Raw genomic sequence first — 4891 nt, 5'->3', positions numbered from 1 at the left:
AAATAACGTATGATGGTATGAGCTGCAGTTTTAAAGATGAAGGATCCCAAACAGATTATTCGTGACATGGAGAAATTAGACAAAATGAAGTTTAATCCAATGCAACAGCTACAGTTAAATGAAAACATTCTGAAAGACAAGCGTAAAAAACTCTGGAAAACCTTTGAACACATTCTATGACTTTATGAACAAGAGTATCCAGGTATTTACAAAGAAATGAGAAAGCTCAAAGTAGAATATGAACAGAAGAGGGTTCAACTTAGCCAATATTTGATGCTGTTAAGAATGCTCAGCATACGGAAGTTTAGAGCATTCCTTTGCCAGATATACCCCATGCTCCCTCCAACATCTGATTCAGGACATTCCACTTCCTGGTGCTCAGTCACCCTCCATCCTTAAGAAGACTTCAGCCTATGGACTACCAACTTGGGCATTTTCTATACTTCCTCTTCTTGGACATGGTGTTCTACATTTGCTCCCTGGTAGAAAGCCTCCTGGTCCTCCCCCGGTCCACCTCCTCCTCAAGTCTTACAGATGTAAGGCCGTAAAGTGGGCTTTGCCCTAGATCTTCCCCCTAGTAGGAGTTATGGAGATATGTTATACAGTCCTAAACTTGTTCACTGATGCCATGATGATGATGTCTCTGGCACTCGTGAAGATGATGGCTATCCTGAGGACATGGATCAAAATAAGCATGGATCAAAATAAGCTCTGATGGCAGTGACACTGACAGGTCAGATGGAGACAGCAAGGGGGATGATGTTGTGCACCATGATGATAATGAGGGATACAACAATGAAGAAAAGAAGTCTGGTCTGAGTGTGCGATTTGCAGATATGTCTGGAAAATCAAGGAAGAAAAACGAGAACATGAAGGAGCTGACTCCTATTCTTGCCATGATGCTTCAAATAGCAGGTCAGGAAATCCCTGAGGAAGGGCAAGCAGTAGAGGAATCTTCAGAAGATGATAATGATGATGATTCTGAAGCAGAAAAACAATCACAAATAAAGAAGAATAGCTTTCTGATGGCACACCCACCTTTAAGTCCACCTGGACCACCAGCAGGCCTTCCTCCTAGTCCATTGCCAGGAGCAACTCCATTCCTGAGGCCACCAGGAATATCAGGACTCGGAGGGCCTTTTACCTCCAGGACCACCTCTGGGCCAACCCCCAGGTCCCCCTCCAGTCCCTCCTCCAAGGCCTCCTTCTCCTGAACCTCCAGGTATTCCTCCACCTCTTCCTAGCATGATGCACCCACCTTTGGTGTCTCCACTCGGACCTACCCCACCTAGGCTTTTCCCACCAGTTCCCTTGCCAAACCCTGGGGTTTTAAGTGCCCCACCCAAGTTGATTCAGCGATCCAAGGCGGGTGATCAAGTGAAACCACCATTGAGAATAAAATCACAGCAAACATCAGGCCAAGCCACAGATCACTAATTGCAAGGCGGAGATTACTTGATTTGTGCCCACTGCACTGAGAGTATGTCGGGAGAATAAAGGGGCTACTGCTATTCTCCAAAGGAAGTAAAAGGATGATTCTGCTGTGCCTCTTGCCAAAGCAGCTCCCAAATCCGGTCCCCCTGTTCCTGTGTCAGTACAAACTAAAGATGATGTGTAGGAAGCATTCCTGAAAGAGATGGAAGGGCTACTGTGACAGATTTTGATCCAGAAAAGGCTTCTGCTCACATCAGCGGTTCATGGAAAACGATGCTCTCATTAACCCTAGGTGAACGAGCTACTTTCACAGTCATCAGGGTATTTTCTAATTCCACTGCAGGAATATCCTAAAACTTAGTCTTGTCTGAATTTATGGCATATAAGAGAGGATGTTTCATTAAAAATAGATTGGTTATTAAAGCAGTGCTGCTAACATCCAGTCCCTTTCACACTGTTTTCATACTGTATCTTTTCTTTCTCCAAATTTTGAAATGTGATCAGGGGAGTCTCAGTTACTTGTGACGATTCTCTTGTGTGCTATGGGGCACTGGAGTAGAAATTTCTGAGAAACCTGTTTATCTTACCCCATCTTGTATTTTGTGTTGTTTTAAAAAATTTTGTTGTATATATTTTGTAATATTTGACCTGTAGTGAAATGGATCACAAAGTCATTTCCTATTACAAAGCAGGCTTGTGTGTGTGTGGGGGGGGGAAATGTACAATTCTTTGATTAAAATTATTTCCCAATGACCTCAACTTTGATTCTTTCATGGAAAAAAAAATAAATGTTCCACACCAAAAAAAGAATAGAAAATAGGTAGTATATAATCAAGAGCCAATGATACTGAATATTGAAAGAAGAAATCCAAAGTGCATTAAAGGAATTGGCAAAAGAACAAGGGACCAGGAATAGATGGAATAAAAATTGAAATCTTTCAAGAAAGTGAGGTAGCACAGGAGGCACTCACTCAGCTATGCCAAGAAATTTGGAAGACAACTACCTGGCCGACTGATTGGAAGAGATCCGTATTTTGCCCATTACAAATGAACAACTCATTGGACAGTATCTTTGATATCCCATGCAAGTAAAGTTTTACTAAAGGTAAATGGCTACAAGCATACATTGACAGAGAACTTCCAGAGGTTCAAGCCAGATTCAGAAGAGGCCGTGGAATGAGGAATATCATTGCTGATGTCCGATGGATCTTGGCTGAAAGCAGAGCATACCAGAAAGATGTCTATCTCTGCTTTATTGACTATGCAAAGGCTTTTGATTGTGTGGATCATGACAAACTATGGACAACACTGTGAAGTATGAATATTCCTAAACACTTAATTGTGTTCATGAGGAATCTGTACATGGACCAAGAGGCAGTTGTTTGAACAGAACATGGGATCACTGAATGGTTTAAAATGAAGAAAGGTGCGAGACAGGGTTGTATTCTTTCACCATACTTACTCAACCTGTATGCTGAGCAGATAATCTGAGAAGCTTGGTTATATGAAGAAAAACGTGGCATCAGGATTGGAGGAAGACTCATTAACAACCTGCGATATGCAGATGATACATCATTACTGGCTGAAAGCTAAGAGGAGTTAAAATATTTACTGATAAAGCTCAAAGAGCACAGCCTTTGGTATGGATTGCATCTCAATATAAAGAAAAGAAAAATCCTCACCAGTGGACCAATAAACACCATTCTTATCAATGGAGAAAAGATTGAAGTTGTCAAGGACTTCAATCTTCTTGGATCAACTATGAAACACTCATGGAAGCAGCAGCCAAGTAATCAAATGATGTATTGCATTAGGCAAATCTGCTGTACAAGACCTTTTTAAAGTGTTGAAGAGCAAAGATGTCAGCTTGAGTACTATGGTGCCCCTGACCCAAGCCATGGTATTTCCAATAACCTCAAATGCATTCGGAAGGTGGACAGTGAATAAGGAAGACCATAGAAGAATTGATGCTTTTGAGTTATGGTGTTGGAGGAGAATATTGAAAGTGCCATGGGCTGCCAAAAGAACCAACAGATCTGTATTGAAAGATGTTTAGCCAGAGCGCTCCTTGGAGGCCAGGATGACCAAACTTCATCTCTCATACTTTGGACATATTGTCAGGAGGGACCTGTCCCTGGAGAAGTAGGATATTATGTTTGGTAAGGTGGAGGGTCAGAGAAAAAGAGGAAGATCCTCAATGAGATGGATTGGAAAAGTGGCAGCATCAATGGGCTCAAGCGTGGCAACAATTGTGAGTTTGGCCCATGACTGGGCAGTGTTTCATTCTGTTGTAGATTGGGTCACTATGAGTGGGTACCGGCTTGATGGCATCTAACAACAACAATAAGAAGGAAGTCCAGTTAATACCACTAGTATTCAAATTTACATGTTGTTGTTGTTGTTAAGTGCCGTCGAGTCGGTTCCGACCCATAGCGACCCTGTCCAGGGTTTCCGAGGGTATAAATCTTTACGGGAGTAGAAAGCCTCATCTTTCTCCCGCAGAGCAGCTGGTAGTTTCGAACCACTGACCTTAAGGTTGGCAGCCCGATTCGTAACCACTACGCTACCAATGATGATGAAATTGAAGAATTCTATCAACTTCAGTTTCTTTCAGAAATTGATCAAACATGCACTCAAGCTGTATTGATAAATACTGGAGATTGGAATGTAAAGTTTGGAAACAAAGAGGAAGGATTAGTAGTTGGAAAATATGGCCTTGGTGATAGAAATAATGCTGGAGTTTGCAGGATAGAATTTTGTAAGACCAATGACTTGTTTACTGAAAAAACATTTTTTAAACAACATAAATGATGACTATACACACGGACCTCACCAGATGGAATACACTGATATCAAATTGAAGGCATTTGTGGAAAGAAATGGTGGGAAAGCTCTGTATTATCAGTCAAAACAAGGCCAGGGGCTGGTTGGGGAACAGACCATCAATTGCTCATATGCAAATTCAGACTGAAGCTGAAGAAAATTAAAACAAGTCCACAAGAACCAAAATATGATCTTGAATATATCCCACCTGAATTTAGAGATCATTGAAGAACAGATTTGATGTATTAGACACTAAAGACTGAAGACCAGAAGAGTTTCAGGATGACATCAAGAACAGCATACAGGAAAAAAGCAAAAAGTCATTGAGAAGACAAGGAAGAAGGAAAAGACAAAAATGGATATCAGAAGACTCACTGAAACTTGCTCTCTAACATAGAGATGCTAAAGCAAATGGAAGAAATAAGGAGGTACAGGAGTGTTGCAGACCGTGCAGAGGTTCGAGGCCCTATAGGCCCGAGTATAACAGATCTAGCCACTTTGCAGTTAATAGCAAATTGTTTTTCATCTTAGTGTTCAGTTATATTTATTTAATTCCAAACATGAGCCCTGGATGTCCACAGAGAAATGCAATATTCCCCTAAGTTTCTAAGGTCAAGATTTTCCCCCTAGAACC

General features: G+C 41.4%; 1 protein-coding gene and 1 pseudogene across 1 annotated transcript in view; one reads left to right on the top strand and one right to left on the bottom strand.

The window, feature by feature from the left end:
* The window catches only part of LOC102814266, a 56862-nt pseudogene extending 55208 nt beyond the window's left edge, over positions 1-1654 (top strand).
* Positions 1-4891, bottom strand: part of MYO3A (myosin IIIA) — a 410482-nt gene that overhangs the window by 325289 nt on the left and 80302 nt on the right. The gene's annotated exons all lie outside the window — the stretch shown is intronic.

The sequence above is a fragment of the Chrysochloris asiatica genome, unplaced genomic scaffold (assembly GCF_000296735.1).
Source record: "Chrysochloris asiatica unplaced genomic scaffold, ChrAsi1.0 scaffold00172, whole genome shotgun sequence".
NCBI lineage: Eukaryota > Metazoa > Chordata > Mammalia > Afrosoricida > Chrysochloridae > Chrysochloris > Chrysochloris asiatica.
The sequence above is the reverse complement of the archived record's forward strand: the minus strand, read 5'-3'. Positions and strand labels throughout refer to the sequence as shown.